This window comes from Arachis ipaensis, chromosome B4 (genome assembly GCF_059453495.1).
Source record: "Arachis ipaensis isolate K30076 ecotype BB chromosome B4, ASM5945349v1, whole genome shotgun sequence".
Lineage (NCBI taxonomy): Eukaryota > Viridiplantae > Streptophyta > Magnoliopsida > Fabales > Fabaceae > Arachis > Arachis ipaensis.
In genome coordinates, this window is record NC_142439.1 from 111,888,867 (window position 1) to 111,908,662 (window position 19,796).

The window sequence follows — 19,796 nt, forward strand, 5'->3', positions numbered from 1 at the left end:
ACCAGCTAGTAACGCTTCATATTCCGCCTGGTTGTTTGAGGCCGGGAACCCAAATTTGAGGAAGAGCTCAACTTGGGTTCCTTGGTTACTTTCTATTATCACACATGCGCCACTTCCACTTTCCAGGGTATTTGTGAATTCTGCAATGAAATCAGCTAAGTACTATGATTTGATGGCTGTCCGAGCTTTATATTGGAGGTCGAACTCGGTTAACTCGACTGCCCATTGTAAAATTCTGCCTCGGAGATCTGTTTTCTGCAATATCTCTTTTATGGGCTGGTCGGTTTGAACCTTAATGGTGTGAGCCTGGAAGTACGGGTGAAGTCGTCGAGATGTCAGTATGAGAGTATAGGAAAACTTTTCTATTTTTTGGTAGTTCAGCTTAGATCCCTACAGCGCTTTACTAATGAAGTATACAGGTTGTTTCCCTTTGTCGTCCTCTCGAATCAGTGCTGAGGCTACTGCCCGACTTCCTACCGCAAGGTACAATACGAGTGGTTCTTCCTCTCGTGGTCGAGTTAGGATAGGTGGTCGTCCCAGGAAACTTTTGAAATCCTGGAAGGCTTGCTCGCATTCCCTTGTCCATTTGAACTTCTTTCCTTTCCTTAAAGTGGCATAGAAGGGGAGAAATCTTATCGCTGATCCTGCTAAGAATCTGGATAAGGCTGCCAATCTCGCAAGTTGGGCTCTTCATGTTGAGTATGGCCTGGCATTTGTCTGGATTTGCTTCAATTTCTCTTTGTGTGAGCATGAAACCTAAAGAATTTGCCCGCTTCTACTGCAAAGGTGCATTTTGTGGGATTGAGTCGCATGTCATGCTTCCTTATAGTGTCAAACACTTGGGCCAGGTCGGACAATAATATCTCTTCGCTTTGTGTCTTTATTAACATGTCGTCCTCGTAGACTTCCATGATTTTTCCGATATGATATGAAAAGACTTTATTCATTAGCCTTTGATAAGTAGCTCCCGCATTCTTGAGACTGAAAGGCATCACAATGTAGCAGTAATTTGCTTTTGGTGTTAAAAACGAGGTCTTTTCTTGATTTGGTGGGTACATGGGGATTTGGTTGTATCCTGAATATGCATCCATAAACGAGAGGTATCTATATCCAGATGAAGCATCTACCAGAGCGTCGATACTTGAGAGTGGGTAAGGATCTTTTGGGCAGGCTTTGTTGAGATCAGTGTAGTCGGTGCACATCCGCCACTTCCCATTTGATTTTTTCACCAAGACGACGTTAGCTAGCCATAGTGGGTACTTGACTTCTCTTATGAATCCTGCCTCCAGTAGTGCTTGTACCTGTTCTTCCACAGCTTGGGATCGTTCTGGCCCAAGTTTTCTTCGTCTCTGCTGTACCGGCCAAGATCCTGGATAGACCGCCAACTTGTGACACATTAGCTTGGGGTCTATGCTTGGCATGTCTGCAGCTTTCCATGCGAAGAGATCGACATTATCTCGTAAGAACTGTACTAGTAATTCTTTTGCGTTTCCTTTCAGGATCGAGCCAATATTAGTTGTTTTGTCCGAGGTGTCTCCGATCTGAACTTTCTCTACTTCACCTTCGGGCTGTGGACGGAGTTCTTCTCGTCTCTGAACTCCACCAAGCTCAATTGTATGGAACTCTTCTCCTCTGCCTCTGAGGTTTAGACTTTCGTTATAACAGCGGCGTGCCATCTTTTGATCTGCTTCTATCGTAGCTATCCCTTCTGTAGTTGGAAATTTCATGCATAGATATGGAGTTGAGACTATTGCTTCGAGTTGATTTAGTGTTGTCCGACCTATTAGGGCATTGTAGGCTGAACTCACGTCGACCACGATGTAGTCTATCTTGAGTGTTCTGGATTGGTTCCCTTTTCCGAAGGTTGTATGTAGTGGCACGTATCCTAGTGGTTGTACTGGGGTATCTCCCAGTCCGAACAGGCTGTTCGGGTATGCTCTAAGCTCCTTTTCTTCTAAGCCGAGCTTGTCGAAGGCAGTTTTGAATAAGATGTCGGTGGAGCTCCCTTGGTCTATTAATGTGCGGTGGAGATTGGAGTTTGCCAGTATGATGGTGATGACCATGGGATCGTCGTGTCCTGAGATGATACCGGATGCGTCTTCTTTTGTGAACGTGATTGCAGGGATGTCGGGTGCTTCCTCCTTCCCTTCGACATGATATACTTCTTTGAGATATCTTTTGCGAGATGATTTGGAGATTCCTCCTCCTGCAAATCCACCGTGTATCATATGGACATGTCTTTCTGGTGTACGAGGTGATCGCTTTGCTCGTCCGACATCTTCATCCCTTCGTCTCTTTCTTTGCTCATCATCTCGGGTGGCCAGAAACTGATATAGCTTTCCTTCTCTCACCAATTTTTTCTATGACGTTTTTTAAGTCAAAGCATTCGTTGGTGGAGTGCCCACGGACTCGATGGTATTCACAATATTCATTCCGGTTTCCTCCTCCTCTTTTGCCTTTGAGGGGTCGAGCTGGGGGTATTTTTTCCGTATGGCAGACTTCTTTGTAGACATCTGATGAGCGGATAATTTATACGCTTTTTGACATTATTTTTAGTATGTTTTTAGTAGGATCTAGTTACTTTTAGGGATGTTTTCATTAGTTTTTATGTTAAATTCACATTTCTGGACTTTACTATGAGTTTGTGTGTTTTTCTGTGATTTCAGGTATTTTCTGGCTGAAATTGAGGGACTTGAGCAAAAATCAGATTCAGAGGTTGAAGAAGGACTGCTGATGCTGTTGGATTCTGACCTCCCTGTACTCAAAGTGGATTTTCTGGAGCTACAGAACTCGAAATGGCGGGCTTCCAATTGAATTGGAAAGTAGACATCCAGGGCTTTCCAGCAATGTATAATAGTCCATACTTTGCCCAAGTTTAGATGACACAAACTGGCGTTCAACGCCAGTTCTCTGCCCAATTCTGGTGTCCAGCGCCAGAAACAAGTTGCAAAGTGGAGTTCAACGCCCAAAATGGCACAAAAGGTGGCGTTCAACTCCAAGAAGGACCTCTACACGTGCAACACTCAAGCTCAGCCCAAGCACACACCAAGTGGGCCCCGGAAGTGGATTTATGCATCAATTACTTACTTCTGTAAACCCTAGTAGCTAGTTTATTATAAATAGGACCTTTTACTATTGTATTAGACATCTTGGATTGTATTCTGATCCTGTGATCACGTTTTAGGGGGCTGGCCATTCGGCCATGCCTGGATCTTTCACTTATGTATTTTCAATGGTAGAGTTTCTACACTCCATAGATTAAGGTGTGGAGCTCTGCTGTTCCTCAAAGATTAATGTAAAGTACTACTGTTTTTCTATTCAATTCAACTTATTCCGCTTCTAAGATATCCATTCGCACCCAAGAACATGATGAAGGTGATGATTATGTGACGCTCATAATCATTCTCCCTTATGAACGCGTGCCTGACAAACACTTCCGTTCTACATGCAACAAGCTAGAATGAATATCTCTTGGATCCCTTAATCAGGATCTTCGTGGTATAAGTTAGAACCCATGGATGGCCATTCATGAGGATCCGAAAGGTCTAAACCTTGTCTGTGGTATTCCGAGTAGGATTCAGGGATTGAATGACTGTGACGAGCTTCAAACTCGCGATTGCTGGGCGTAGTGACAAATGCAAAAGGATAGTAAATCCTATTCCAGCATGATCGAGAACCGACAGATGAATAGCCGTGCCATGACAGGGTGCGTTGACCATTTTCACTGAGAGGATAGGATGTAACCATTGACAAAGGTGATGCCTCCAGACGATTAGCCGTGCCGTGACAGGGCATTTGGATCATTTTCCCGAGAGAAGATCGAAAGTAGCCATTGACAATGGTGATGCATTACATAAAGCTTGCCATGGAAAGGAGTAAGACTGATTGGATGAAGATAGCAGGAAAGCAGAGGTTCAGAGGAACGAAAGCATCTCTATTCGCTTATCTGAAATTCTCACCAATGATTTACATAAGTATTTCTATCCCTATTTTATTATTTAATTTCAAAAACTCCATAGTCAATTATATCCGCCTGACTGAGATTTACAAGATGACCATAGCTTGCTTCAAGCCAACAATCTCCGTGGGATTCGACCCTTACTCACGTAAGGTATTACTTGGACGACCCAGTGCACTTGCTGGTTAGTTGTGCGAAGTTGTGAACCATGGTATTGGCATCATGTTTTTGGCGCCATTACCAGGGAAAGAAAGAGCGATGAATTTTATATAATTAAAGTGTAATCACAATTTCTACGCACCAAGTTTTTGGCGCCGTTGCCGGGGATTGTTTGAGTTTGGACAACTAACGGTTCATCCTGTTGCTCAGATTAGGTAATTTTCTTTTTGTTTTGTTTTCAAAAAATATTTCAAAAAATCTTTCAAAAAATTTTTCATCTGTTTTCGAAAAAAAAAATTTTTTAAAATAAAAATATTTTCAAAAATAAATTATTCTATGGCTTCAAAACTTTCAAGAATGAATTCTAGAGTTTCATGGTAACATGTTGAATCCTATCTGGCTGAAAAGCCATACCCAAACTCCTTTGGGATTGGTCTTCAACTAATCACCTCAATGGATGTAAATCCATTCTAAAGCTTGAATGGCTTTTAAGCCATGCCTGACCCTTTGATTGGAGCTTTAGAGCATAAGATTCCTGGAATTCATATTAAAAATTTTGGAATCCTTATTTTTGTTTTTCAAATAATTTTTGAAAAAAATACAAAAAATTTATAAAATCATAAAAATCAAAAATATTTTTTTGTGTTCTTGTTTGAGTCTTGAGTCATGTTATAAGTTTGGTGTCAATTGCATATTCATATTGCATTTTTCGAAAATTCATGCATTCATAGTGTTCTTCATGATCTTCATGTTGTTCTTGGTAAGTCTTCTTGTTTGATCTTTGCATTTGCATGTTTTGTGTCTTTTCTTGTTTTTCATATGCATTCTTGAATTCTTAGTGTCTAAGCATTAAAGATTTCTAAGTTTGGTGTCTTGCATGTTTTCTTTGCATTAAAATTTTCAAAAATGTGTTCTTGAGGTTCATCATGATCTTCATAGTGTTCTTGGTGTTCATCTTGACATTCATAGCATTCTTGCATGCATTCATTGTTTTGATCCATAACTTTCATGCATTGCATCATTTTTCTTGTTTTTCTCTCTCATCATAAAAATTCAAAAAAAAAATATCTTTCCCTTTTTCTCTCTTAAAATTTTGAAAATTAGATTTGACTTTTTCAAAAATTTTCAAAAATCTAGTTGTTTTTATGAGTCAAATCAAATTTTCAATTTAAAAATCTTATCTTTTTCAAAAAATCAAATCTTTTTCATTTTTCTTAGTTATTTTCGAAAATTTTAAAAATATTTTTCAAAAATCTTTTTCTTATCTTTATCTCCTAATTTTCGAAAATAACAATAACAATTAATGTTTTGATTCAAAAATTTCAAGTTTGTTATTTGCTTGTTAAGAAAGATTCAAACTTTGAGTTCTAGAATCATATCTTGTGATTTCTTGTGAATCAAGTCATTAATTGTGATTTTAAAAAATCAAATCTTTTTCAAAAACTAATTTCAATCATATCTTTTCAAAAATATCTTCTTATCTTATCTTTTTCAAAATATGATTTCAAAATATCTTTTCTAACTTCCTAACTTCTTATCTTTTCAAAATTTGTTTCAACTAACTAACTAACTTTTTGTTTGTTTCTCATCTTTTTCAAAACCACCTAACTAACTCTCTCTCTCTATTTCCGAAAATATCTTCCCCCTTTTTCAAAAATTTCTTTTTAATTAACTAATTATTTTATTTTTTTTATTTGAATTTTCGAAAAACTACTAACCTTTTTCAAAATTATTTTTCGAAAATTACTAACTCTTTTTCAAAAATTATTTTCGAAAATCCTCTCCCTCTTTCATCTTATTCTATTTATTTATTCATCTACTAACACCTCTTCCTCACATCACTCACCAAATTCGAACCCCCTCTTCTATCTGCGTTCGAATTTTTTTTTCTTCTTCCTCTCTTCTTCTACTAACAATAAGGAACCTCTTTACTGTGACATAGAGGATTCCTCTTCTTTTCTTTTTCTCTTCTCTTTCTTATGAGCAGGGACAAAGAAAAAGGCATTCTTGTTGAAGCTGATCCAGAACCTGAAAGGACTCTGAAGGGGAAACTAAGAGAAGCTAAATTACAACAATCCAGAGAAAACCTTATTGAAAATTTCGAACAAGTAAAGGAGATGGCAGCCGAACCCAACAACAATAATGCAAGGAGAATGCTTGGTGACTTTACTACACCTAATTCCAATTTACATGGAAGAAGCATCTCCATTCCTGCCATTGGAGCAAACAACTTTGAGCTGAAACCTCAATTAGTTTCTCTAATGCAGCAGAACTGCAAGTTTCATGGACTTCCATCTGAAGATCATTTTCAGTTCTTAACTGAATTCTTGCAGATATGTGATACTGTTAAGACTAATGGAGTAGATCCTGAAGTCTACAGGCTCATGCTTTTTCCTTTTGCTGTAAGAGACAGAGCTAGAGTGTAGTTGGACTCTCAACCCAAAGACAGCCTGAACTCTTGGGATAAGCTGGTCACGGCTTTCTTAGCCAAGTTCTTTCCTCCTCAAAAGCTGAGCAAGCTTAGAGTGGATGTTCAAACCTTCAGACAGAAAGAAGGTGAATCCCTCTATGAAGCTTGGGAAAGATACAAGCAGCTGACCAAAAAGTGTCCTTCTGACATGCTTTCAGAATCGACCATCCTGGATATCTTCTATGATGGTTTATCTGAGCTATCAAAGATGTCATTGGATACTTCTGCAGATGGATCCATTCACCTAAAGAAAATGCCTGCAGAAGCTCAAGAACTCATTGACATGGTTGCTAATAACCAGTTCATGTACACTTCTGAAAGGAATCCTGTGAGTAATGGGACGCCTATGAGGAAGGGAGTTCTTGAAATTGATACTCTGAATGCCATATTGGCTCAGAACAAAATATTGACTCTACAAGTCAATATGATTTCTCAGAGTCTGAATGGAATGCAAGCTGCATCCAACAGTACTCAAGAGGCATCTTCTGAAGAAGAAGCTTATGATCCTGAAAACCCTGCAATAGCAGAGGTAAATTACATGGGTGAACCTTATGGAAACACCTATAATCCATCATGGAGAAATCATCCAAATCTCTCATGGAAGGATCAAAGGCCTCAACAAGGCTTTAATAATGGTGGAAGAAACAGGTTTAGCAATAGCAAGCCTTTTCCATCATTCACTCAGCAACAGATAGAGAATTCTGAGCAGAACCCATCTAGCTTAGCAAACTTAGTCTCTGATCTATCTAAGGCCACTGTGAGTTTCATGAATGAAACAAGGTCTTCCATTAGAAATTTGGAAGCACAAGTGGGCCAGCTGAGTAAAAGGATCACTGAAATCCCTCCTAGTACTCTCCCAAGCAATACAGAAGAGAATCCAAAAGGAGAGTGCAAGGCCATTGACATAACCAAAATGGCCGAACCCAATGAGGGAGAGGAGGACGTGAATCCCAAGGAGGAAGACCTCCTGGGACGTCCAGTGATCAATAAGGAGCTTCCCTCTGAGGAACCAAAGTACTCTAAGGCTCATCTAGAGACCATAGAGATTCTATTGAACCTCCTTATGCCATTCATGAGCTCTGATGAGTATTCCTCTTCTGAAGAGAATGAGGATGTTACTGAAGAGCAAACTGCCAAGTTTCTTGGTGCAATCATGAAGCTAAATGCCAAATTATTTGGCATTGATACTTGGAAAGTTGAACCTCCCTTGTTCATCAATGAACTAAGTGATCTGGATCAACTGACATTGCCTCAGAAGAGACAGGATCCTGGAAAGTTCATAATACCTTGTACTATAGGCACCATGATCTTTAAGGCTCTGTGTGACCTTGGTTCAGGGATAAACCTCATGCCCCTCTCTGTAATAGAGAAACTGGGAATCTATGGGGTGCAAGTTGCTAAAATCTCATTAGAGATGGCAGATAATTCCAGAAAACAGGCTTATGGATAAGTAGAGGACGTGTTAGTAAAGGTTGAAGGCCTTTACATCCCTGCTGATTTCATAGTCTTAGATACTGGGAAGGAAGAGGATGAATCCATCATCCTAGGAAGACCTTTCCTAGCCACAGCAAGAGCTGTGATTGATGTGGACAGAGGAGAATTGATCCTTCAATTGAATAAGGACAACCTTGTGTTTACAACTCAAGGATCTCTCTCTGCATCCATGGAGAGGAAGCAGAAAAAGCTTCTCTCAAAGTAGAGTCAAACAAAGCCCCCACAGTCAAACTCTAAGCTTGGTGTTGGGAGGCCACAACCAAACTCTAAGTTTGGTGTTGAACTCCCATATCCAAACTCTAAGTTTGGTGTTGGAGAGTCTCAACAATGCTCTGAACATCTGTGAGGCTCCATGAGAGCCCACTGTCAAGCTATTGACATTAAAGAAGCGCTTGTTGGGAGGCAACCCAATTTTTATTTATCTAACTATATTTTTCTTAGTTATATGTCTTTATAGGTTCATGATCATATGGAGTCACAAAATAAATATAAAAATTGAAAACAGAATCAAAAATAGCAGAAGAAAAATCACACCCTAGAGGAAGCATCTGCCTGGCGTTCAACGCCAGAACAGAGTATGGTTCTGGCGCTGAACGCCCAAGATGGGCAGTATCTGGGCGCTGAACGCCCAAAATGGGCATCATCTGGCCGCTGAACGCCAGAAATGCACCCTGGAGAAGAGCTGGCGCTGAACGCCCAGAACAAGCATGGTTTTGGCGTTCAATGCCAGAAATGGCCATTAAATGGGCGTTGAACGCCCAAAATGGGCACCAACCTGGCGCTAAACGCCCAGAGTTGCGTGCAAGGGCATTTTGCATGCCTAACTTGGTGCAAGGGTGTAAATCCTTGAACACCTCAGGATCTGTGGACCCCACAGGATCATCTCAGGATCTGTGGACCCCACAGGATCCCCACTTACCTCCACTCACTTCTTCTCACCCCTCTTTCACACATTCCCATAAACACTCTTCCCCAAAACCCTTCACCAATCACCTCAATCTCTCTTCCCCATCACCTCACCACCACTCACATCCATCCACTCTTCCCCATAAACCTACCTCATAAACTCCACCTACCTTCAAAAATTCAAAATTAATTTCCCACCCAAACCCACCCTAAATGGCCGAAACTTAACCCCCCTCCCCCCTATATAAAGCCTTCCATTCTTCCTCATTTTCACACAACACAACCCTCTCTTCTCTTCTTGGCCGAAACACAACCCCTTCTCCCTCTCCTCCATTTCTTCTTCTTCTTCATCTATTCTTTCTTCTATTGCTCGAGGGCGAGCAAAATTCTAAGTTTGGTGTGGTAAAAGCATAAGCTTTTTATTTTTCCATTACCATTGATGGCACCTAAGACCGGAGAATCCTCTAGAAAAGAAAAAGGGAAGACAAAAGCTTCCACCTCCAAGTCATGGGAGATGGAAAGGTTCATCTCCAAAGCCCATCAAGACCACTTCTATGATGTTGTGGCCAAGAAGAAGGTGATCCCTGAGGTCCCTTTCAAACTCAAAAGAAATGAGTATCCGGAGATCCGACATGAAATTCAAAGAAGAGGTTGGGAAGTTCTAACAAATCCCATCCAACAAGTCGGCATCCTAATGGTTCAAGAGTTCTATGCCAATGCATGGATCACCAAGAACCATGATCAAAGTAAGAACCCGGATCCAAAGAACTATGTTACAATAGTTCGGGGGAAATACTTAGATTTTAGTCCGGAAAATGTGAGGTTGGCGTTCAACTTGCCAAACATGGAAGAGAACGCACGCCCCTACACAAGGAGAGTCAACTTTGATCAAAGGTTGGACCAAGTCCTTATGGACATATGTGTAGAAGGAGCTCAATGGAAAATTGACTCAAAAGGCAAACCGGTTCAACTAAGAAGATTGGACCTCAAGCCTGTGGCTAGAGGATGGTTGGAATTCATCCAATGCTCCATCATCCCCACTAGCAACCGATCTGAAGTTACTGTGGATCGGGCCATCATGATTCATAGCATCATGATTGGAGAGGAAATAGAAGTTCAAGAAGTCATCTCTAATGAACTCTATAAAATAGCCAAAAAGTCATCCCCCATGGCAAGGCTAGCTTTTCCTCATCTTATTTGCCATCTATGTTACTCAGCTGGAGCTTTCATAGAAAGAGACATTCCTATTAAGGAAGAGAAGCCCATCACTAAGAAAAAGATGGAGCAAGCAAGAGAGCCCATTCATGGAGCTCAAGAGGCGCAAGAAGCTCATCACCATGAGATCCCGGAAATGCCTCAAATGCATTTTTCTCCACAAAACTATTGGGAGCAAATCAACACCTCCCTAGGAGAACTGAGTTCCAATATGGGACAACTAAGGGTGGAACATCAAGAGCACTCCATCATCCTTCATGAAATAAGAGAAGATCAAAGAGCAATGAGGGAGGAGCAACAAAGACAAGGAAGAGACATAGAAGAGCTCAAAGACATCATTGGTTCTTCAAGAAGGAAACGCCACCATCACTAAGGTGGATTCATTCCTTGTTCTTATTTCTTCTGTTTTTTGTTTTCTATGTTATGTGCTTATCTATGTTTGTGTCTTCATTACATGATCATTAGAAGTTAGTAACTATGTCTTAAAGTTATAAATGTCCTATGAATCCATCACCTCTCTTAAATGAAAAATGTTTTAATTCAAAAGAACAAGAAGTACATGAGTTTCAAATTTATCCTTGAACTTAGCTTAATTATATTGATGTGGTGACAATGCTTCTTGTTTTCTGAATGAATGCTTGAACAGTGCATATGTCTTTTGAAGTTGTTGTTTAAGAATGTTAAATATGTTGGCTCTTGAAAGAATGATGACTAGGAGACATGTTATTTGATAATCTGAAAAATCATAAAAATGATTCTTGAAGCAAGAAAAAGCAGCAAAGAACAAAGCTTGCAGAAAAAAAAAAGAAAAATAGGCGAAAAAAATAGAAAAAGAAAAAGCAAGCAGAAAAAGCCAAAAGCTCTTAAAACCAAGAGGCAAGAGCAAAAAGTCAATAACCCTTAAAACTAAAAGGCAAGGGCAAATAAAAAGGATCCCAAGGCTTTGAGCATCAGTGGATAGGAGGGCCTAAAGGAATAAAATCCTGGCCTAAGCGGCTAAACCAAGCTGTCCCTAACCATGTGCTTGTGGCGTGTAGGTGTCAAGTGAAAACTTGAGACTGAGCGGTTAAAGTCAAGGTCCAAAGCAAAAAAAAGATTGTGCTTAAGAACCCTGGACTCCTCTAATTGGGGACTTTAGCAAAGCTGAGTCACAATCTAAAAAGGTTCACCCAATTATGTGTCTGTGGCATTTATGTATCCGGTGGTAATACTGGAAAACAAAGTGCTTAGGGCCACGGCCAAAACTCATAAAGAAGCTGTGTTCAAAAATCATCATACTGAACTAGGAAAGTCAATAACACTATCTAAACTCTGAGTTCCTATAGATGCCAATCATTCTGAACTTCAATGGATAAAGTGAGATGCCAAAACTATTCAAGAGGCAAAAAGCTATAAGTCCCGCTCATATGATTGAAGCTATGTTTCATTGATAATTTGGAATTTATAGTATATTCTCTTCTTTTTATCCTATTTGATTTTCAGTTGCTTGGGGACAAGCAACAATTTAAGTTTGGTGTTGTGATGAGCGGATAATTTATACGCGTTTTGACATTGTTTTTAGTATATTTTTAGTAGGATCTAGTTACTTTTAGGGATGTTTTCATTAGTTTTTATGTTAAATTCACATTTCTGGACTTTACTATGAGTTTGTGTGTTTTTCTGTGATTTCAGGTATTTTCTGGCTGAAATTGAGAGACTTGAGCAAAAATCAGATTCAGAGGTTGAAGAAGGACTGCTGATGCTGTTGGATTCTGACCTCCCTGCACTAAAAGTGAATTTTCTGGAGCTACAGAACTCGAAATGGCGCGCTTCCAATTGCGTTGGAAAGTAGACATCCAGGGCTTTCCAGAAATGTATAATAGTTCATACTTTGCCCAAGTTTAGACGACGCAAACTGGCATTCAACGCCAGTTCTCTGCTCAATTCTGGCGTCCAGCGCCAGAAACAAGTTACAAAGTGGAGTTCAACGCCCAAAATGGCACAAAAGGTGGCGTTCAACTCCAAGAAGGACCTCTACACGTGCAACACTCAAGCTCAGCCCAAGCACACACCAAGTGGGCCCCGGAAGTGGATTTATGCATCAATTACTTACTTCTGTAAACCCTAGTAGCTAGTTTATTATAAATAGGACCTTTTACTATTGTATTAGACATCCTGGATTGTATTCTGATCCTGTGATCACGTTTTAGGGGGCTGGCCATTCGGCCATGCCTGGACCTTTCACTTATGTATTTTCAACGGTAGAGTTTCTACACTCCATAGATTAAGGTGTGGAGCTCTGCTGTTCCTCAAAGATTAATGCAAAGTACTACTGTTTTTCTATTCAATTCAACTTATTCCGCTTCTAAGATATCCATTCGCACCCAAGAACACGATGAAGGTGATGATTATGTGACGCTCATCATCATTCTCCCTTATGAACGCGTGCCTGACAAAGACTTCCGTTCTACATGCAACAAGCTAGAATGAATATCTCTTGGATCCCTTAATCAGGATCTTCGTGGTATAAGTTAGAACCCATGGATGGCCATTCATGAGGATCCGGAAGGTCTAAACCTTGTCTGTGGTATTCCGAGTAGGATTCAGGGATTGAATGACTGTGACGAGCTTCAAACTCGCGATTGCTGGGCGTAGTGACAGACGCAAAAGGATAGTAAATCCTATTCCAGCATGATCGAGAACCGACAGATGAATAGCCGTGCCGTGACAGGGCGCGTTGACCATTTTCACTGAGAGGATAGGATGTAACCATTGACAAAGGTGATGCCTCCAGACGATTAGCCGTGCCGTGACAGGGCATTTGGATCATTTTCCCGAGAGAAGACCGAAAGTAGCCATTGACAATGGTGATGCATTACATAAAGCTTGCCATGGAAAGGAGTAAGACTGATTGGATGAAGATAGCAGGAAAGCAGAGGTTCAGAGGAACGAAAACATTTCTATTCGCTTATCTGAAATTCTCACCAATGATTTACATAAATATTTCTATCCCTATTTTATTATTAATTTCGAAAACTCCATAGTCAATTATATCCGCCTGACTGAGATTTATAAGATGACCATAGCTTGCTTCAAGCCAACAATCTCCATGGGATTCGACCCTTACTCACGTAAGGTATTACTTTGACGACCCAGTGCACTTGCTGGTTAGTTGTGCGAAGTTGTGAACCATGGTATTGGCATCATGTTTTTGGCACCATTACCAGGGAAAGAAAGAGCGATGAATTTTACATAATTAAAGTGTAATCACAATTTCTGCGCACCAACATCTACCAGGGATACCCTAAGAGGAGTGTAATTGTGATATTTTTTAATTTTCTCCCCTTGTCGATCTTCCTTCTTTTTGGATTCTTTATCTTTGTCTCGGTAGGAGAATCCGGATTTTGAGGTTTCTCCCAACCGAGAGTTTTCTTCTATGTTGATATATTTTTCCGCTCGCTCCTGCACCTCATCCAGAGATGTGGGATATTTTTTTGAGATAGATTGGCTAAAAAGTCCCTCTCGTAGGCCATTGATGAGGCCCATGATGGCGGCCTCTGTTGGTAAGCTTTGTATGTCTAGGCATATTTTGTTGAATCTCTCCATGTAGTTGCAAAAACTTTCCCGATCTCCTTGCCTGATTCCTAGTAGACTGGAGGCGTGCTTGGCCTTGTCTTTTTTGATGGAGAATCTGGCCAGGAATTTTTTGGCTAGGTCATCAAAGCTTGAGATGGACTTAGGAGGTAAATTGTCGAACCATCTAATTACTGTCTTCATGAGAGTCGTTGGAAAAGCTTTGCAGTGAACAACGTCTGAGGCGTCGATGAGGTACATTCTGCTTCTGAAGTTGCTGAGGTGATGGTTGGGATCTGTAGTGCCATCATACAAAGTCATATCCGAGAGTTTGAAGTCCTTAGGAATTTTAGTTTCATGATTTCTCTAGTGAATAGATCTTGATCTTTGCGTGAGTTGTCCTCAGGGGTGGTCTGGGTAGCCTTTGCTTTGAGATCGGCTTCGAGTTGTAGGATTTTATCTTCTAATTCTCGACGTCGCCTTACCTCTCTTTGTAGATCCTTGCCAACTTCTCGTTGATGCTGGCTTTCTTTTTCAAGTTGCTTTAAACGATCTTGAAGCGCTTCTATTACTCCTGGATTTGATGAGTTTTTGTCTCCGTTAGATTCCGGAGTATCTTTTGGTGTAGCGTCCGCGTTTTTGTGCGGCGTTCTATCCTCTAGATCTGAATCATGGTCGTTGTCATTGTCGTCCGCCATGGTGGTGGGATGACTTCCAGGTTCTCCGGCAACGACGCCAATGTTCCGAGGGTTACCTGAAACTGTAGGTCGATCTCGGACGAGATCTTCTGTACTGGTCGGAGATGACGTGTCCGGCTGGTGGGTGGCAGCCGGAGCTATCGTGTCCGACTTATGGGACTGGCTGCACTGCTGATCCTTCATCACCGGAGGGTGGGGGGTACCTACAAGAGACTTCGATGCTTAAGTTAGCATGGGTATTAAACAGGTTTTTTGTAGAATCAGAGTATGAGTTATACCTAGATGCCCCAGTGTATTTATAGTAGTTGTAGAGTGACCTTTTTAGATAAGATAATTTAGTTATCTTATCTTATCTTATCTTTTTGGGTTGAGGTCAGCTTATCTTCAAGGGAACCGCCCTTATCTCTATAGGCTTGGGCTGCCTTTGGATTTGGGTCGTGTTCCTCTATTTGGGCCCTTTACTGGGCTTTCCTGTCGATTCGTCCGAGCTCTTTGAGAAGAGGTCGGATAGTCGAACCTGAAGAGGTCGGTCGCTTAGTTGCTAATCATCCCGGGTCGGACATTGCGACCCAGGGTATGAACACTACCTAAGTTGTCTATGCTTTGATTATCATTTATTCCTTTGTTATTCACTTAGGTTTCTTGATTGTGGAAAACTACATTTTCGTTTGAGCATATCACTTCTTTTGAATATGTTTTCCTCAATTAAGTGTCTGTTTACCTTATTGGCTCTAATTTGCATTGTTTGACTATTTCCTCTTTGATTTTGTGATTTTTATCTGTTTCTCCTGAGTTATATCCCATTTTTCTCCTTTTTCAGGATGCGTCGTAAGGGTAAGGAGAAAGCCAATCCTTTGGCTCCTCCTCCTGCACATCCAAGCACTCAGTTGGACACCTTTATTAATGAGGAAGCCCATGAGCAGTATAAAAGTAAGAAAAGAAAGTGTTCTACTATGAGCAGAAGCTAAGCGTGCCGGAGAAATATACGGAAACAATCCACAACCGACTTGATTCTTACCAGTGAAAATTCATAGAATTTGACCCGATGGAAATCAATGAACACCAGGTAAAAAAATTCTATGAAAATCTGCTGAAGAGAGAGGCCACCACTGTTTTTCTCAGGGGGGTGCAGCTAGACACCTCTGACCATGCTTTAGAGGCTCTCTTACAACTTTCGCATATTCCTCCGGGCCGCGATGCTTACCCGAAGATAGTGGCAGATTTGACTACGGGCAAGTTATCGTTGGACAATATTTTGAAGAGGATTGACCTACCTGAGGCCCGATGGGAATACAGCTGAGGAGAGAATGCGGTCCCCATCAGCATTGCATGTGCTCATTTACACCTGGAGGCAAGGATTTGGCAGCAAATCATTGCTGATTACATTCTGCCGAGCACACATGCTACACACATTCGCGTCTGAGTGGCAGTTCTTCTTTGGGCCATTTTGGAGGGCAAGAAGACCTCTGTTTTGCCCTTCAACAGAGAGTCGATGTGGAAGATGAACTAACAACAGAAATATAACATTCCCTTCCCATCGATGATCACCCGCTTGGCCATCTTATTTGGGGTAGAGAGGCGACCAGGAGACCAGACGTCTGTCTATATCAGCACCAATCCCTATCTGCCATACGGAGAGTATGATGGACTACTGCAGAAGAAGAGGAAGACAACAGAGCCATCATCATCATCAGCTCCACCACCACCTTCAGTTCCCATACCTACACCTTGGACCCTTTATGAGTTGGCCCAGGATATACTTCAGGAACTCTACTGATACGAGAGTCGCAGTGAGCGCCGTTTTCAGTTGTTGGCAGCTAGACTAGATGGTAGAGGCCCCGGTCCACTTCCTGTATCTACATTAGAGCCTGAGTCTGAGCTTGAGACTGAGCCGACAGCAGAGGGACAGACAGCAGAGCAAGGAGTTGAGAGAGCTGAGCAAGCAACAAAGGTAGTAGCTAAGGAGGCAGCTGACCAGGCCATTTAGGAGCCGGCAGCTGAGACCACCAGAGAGTCGACCTAGGACATCATCATCCACCAGCCACTATAGCACCTACCACCGCCAGACGGTGGAGCTTCTCAGAGTTAGCCACCCCCGGTCTAATTTTTGGCACGGAGGACCGTGCATTATTTAAGTGTGGGGGAGGATCTGCTATTTTTTGGGTGTAAAATTCTCTCCTATACACTCCTTTATTCTAGTTTTTATCATACTTTTGTGGATATTTTTAGTACTTTGTCTTATACTACATACTTTTGTTTTGATCATTTGTATATATGTTAGTTGCTTCTAGTTTATCTTTTGTATTGCATTTTATATATATATATATATTGCACTTTATTTTACTTGATATATAGCTTATAGATATTGGTTGTGATTGGATGATGTGAATAGCATATGCCTAGTTCAATTTTTCTCCTAATTGTTCATGTTAGTTTTTGGATGTTGAAAATTAGGAATAGAACTAGAAAGATTTTAAAATTGCATCCATCACATCATACATACATATAGAAAATAATTTTGGTAAAAAATAACAAAAATTTTCAAGAATTTTATTTTTAGGGTGTTCTATTGAATTGATTTAGAAAATTATTTTTAAACTTGCTTGAATGATTTTTGTGGAACATAGAAGAGAGATAGAACAAACAACTTTGTGAGTTGTTGAGCCTATAATGAGTGGTTGCATATTTTAACCACTATTTTGTTTTTGTGTGATATGCTCCTTCTATGATTGTGATATTGGTTTTGCTTGATTCTTTATTTCTGATGTTTGATATCTTGAATGCATTTAGCATGATTGAGGCTATTTTTGAATTAAACTCACTCACCCATATGGACTTACCCTTGCATCTACCCTTGTTAACCCTTTTTGAGTTTTTTAATCCTTTTTTTTCTAATTTTAAGCACATTATTCTCCCTAAGTGAAAAGCCATTAATGTCCATGTATTGTATCTTTGATTAGCTTGGGTTGAAGAGTGTGTGTTACTCAAGTATGGGAGAAATTTGTGGAAAAACATTGGTAGAAAGTTCACTTTGGGTATTCATGGTGAAATTTTGGAAAAATTGGTAAACACTCATGCATTCATTACTTAAAACATGTACATTTCTTTTTGGTGATAAAATAAAAAGAGAAATTTTGGTGTACATACTTTGTTTATAAAAAAAAGAAAAGAAAATAAATGATAATAAAAATATAAGTAAAGAATGCATATGTGTGTGAATTAGAAAGAAGATGTATGAGTGAATGTGAGAAAAGAAATGAATGGGAAGTTAGGTTGTTTTCTTTTGTGTAAATAGGTTAATATAGGATTAGGTGGGATACTTGAGCTAATCAAAGGTCCAATTTAGTAGTCCACCTAACCATATTAATCCTACTGTTACCCTAGCCCCATTACAACCCTCCAAAGACCTCATGATATTTGCATTCATTCATCAAGTATTTGTTGATTGTTAGATGACTAGCAAATCCTAGAAAACATGATTAAAGGAGAATTGAGTGATTAAGCCCTAAACACTGAGCGACTAGAGTGTATACACATCTGGTGAGGGGTTCGATCGCTCAATTCTATGTTTCCATCTCTTATCTTGGCTTTCTTACAAGTTGTTGAAAATAATTTTGAAAACTTCAAATCACATCTTTGGACACTGGTCATATTGCTATATTTTCTTACCTTAGTCCTAAGGTTTTATTTTGGATTGATTGAGATTCCATTGTTTGTTATTTTTCCAAACTCAATAGGAAACCATATTATAGATATAGGTAGTTAACATTTAGCATAGTTACATGCATGTAAGTAGTTGTATTAAACAAGTTGCTTGTCCTTTTATCCTTCTCATTTGATTGTGATTAGCATGAGGACATGCTATTGTTTAAGTGTGGGAGAATTGATGAATCCATATTTGACGATATATTTTGGTTTGATTTGAGTGGATTTCATCATATAAACCCACATTTATTCATCTAAATAGCATACTTTTGTGTTTTCTCTTAAATTGTTCCTAATTGGGAAAACATGCTATTTTGAGCTTAATTTAATCAATTTTATTCTACTTTTATTCCATTCGATGCCTTGATGGTTTTGATGAGTGATTTCAGGTGTAATAGGTTGGAATGGCTTGATAAGAGTGGAAGAAAAGCATGTAATTGGGAGGAAACATGAAGAAATCAAAGGAGAGAAGCATTTCAGAGTGTGCCCACGCACACTTTCTGTGCCTATGCACAAGGGTCAAAATCAGCACCTGTACCCACGCACAGCTCTGTGCATACGCACAGAATAGAAATCAGCAAGTGTGCCCATGCACAACTACTGTGCATACGCACAAGAGAAAATTCAGCATGTGTGCGTACGCACAGGTACCAGCACGTGACTTCATTAAAAAGTCACGTGGCTCGTGATTTGAGTGGCTTTTTGGCCCATTTCTGATAGCTTTGGAGCTTATAAGGAGGCTAGCAACATACCGCAAGAGAGGATTCATACCATACATTATAGAACATACTTAGGGTAGTTTTAGGGTAGTTTATTTTAGGTTTTTCTATCAATTTTCTTTAGGGTTTAATTAGGGTTTGTAGAATTTTATAGTTCAAGTTTTGATCCTTGGTCTCTAGCCTATCTCATTGTAAGTATTCCTTAATTTTCCCTTTTATCACATTACTTGTTCTACACTTTCATATATTTTAATTTCCTTTGTCAATATATATAGAGTTTTGCAATTTTGAGTTTTGGTTAATGAATTTGATGTTTGATAGTTTTTATATGTTTATTGGATTGCCTTTGTTGATTTTGATCATTTGGTTGTTCATAGTTTTCATCATTTTTCTAATTTTGCCATGTTTTATGATTATGCCCACTATGTGTTTGATAAAATATCAATTTTGATTATGGGTTAAATTTTCACCTCTTGACTTGGGAAAAATGAGCATATGGGTTCCTAGAGTTGGAATGTCCAACATTTAGTGATAATTTTTGGATTGTTAATTGTTCTTGTTTTCACTAATGCTAACTTGTTGCTAAGGCAATTAGCAAGTGAGTTAGGATTTGTGGATTAAGAACAACTATGCTCACTTAACCTACTCTCTGATGTAAGGGTTAACTAAGTGAGATTAATCCATTACAATTGTCATAGTTGTGGTTGCAACAAAGAAAGGATCCCCTAACTCATCCCAAGCCAAGATTTCATTTATGCTTGAACTACACACACACATACATACATCAATCACTTTTACATCTTACTTGTTCATATTACATAGATAGTTCTTTAATCCCTTTATTAGTTCTAATTGCAATTTTAAATGTTCTTTTATTCCTTTAATTGTTTATCTCTTTATTGAAAATATCTTTTGCCTTC

General features: G+C 39.7%; 1 non-coding gene and 1 pseudogene across 1 annotated transcript; both read right to left on the reverse strand.

Annotated features, from left to right (window-relative positions):
- LOC107636764 (uncharacterized) overlaps positions 1-19,796 on the reverse strand; it is a 43,872-nt pseudogene that overhangs the window by 14,980 nt on the left and 9,096 nt on the right.
- LOC148568794 (small nucleolar RNA R71) lies at positions 6,634-6,741 on the reverse strand. The gene has a single exon (XR_015882436.1). It is a non-coding gene; the product is annotated as a small nucleolar RNA R71 (small nucleolar RNA).